The sequence below is a fragment of the Moschus berezovskii genome, chromosome 28 (assembly GCF_049115385.1).
Source record: "Moschus berezovskii isolate FMDL1 chromosome 28, NW_MosBer_1.0, whole genome shotgun sequence".
NCBI lineage: Eukaryota > Metazoa > Chordata > Mammalia > Artiodactyla > Moschidae > Moschus > Moschus berezovskii.
The window spans coordinates 987,535-987,901 of NC_142487.1; positions in this window are offsets into that span (position 1 = coordinate 987,535).

A 367-nucleotide genomic window follows, 5' to 3' on the forward strand; every position below is an offset into this window, starting at 1 on the left:
CCCGGAAGCGCAACCCCGCCACGCCGCGCGGCTCGCCTCTGCTTCCGGGTTGCGGGCCAGGTGGGGCTGGGGGCTGCCGGCGCTGGGGCCTCGTCGCGCCAGCCTCTCCCCACCTCTTCCGCCGGGCCTCAGGGACGCAGTCCCTCCCAAGCAGCGGCAGGAGTGCGCTTGGAATTTGCTCCTGAAACTCGCCGGGGCTGGGGGCTTCTGCTCGTCCATGGCGCCGTCGGTGCCATCCAACCCACCCGGAGACTGGGGAGTCGGGTTCACCGCAGCGTCCCCGGAAGGGACTCACCGCAGTCCACAGCCCAAGACTCATCTTGGCATTTTAAGCAGGGTGGTTTTGTTTTACGTGTTTTAAGATGTT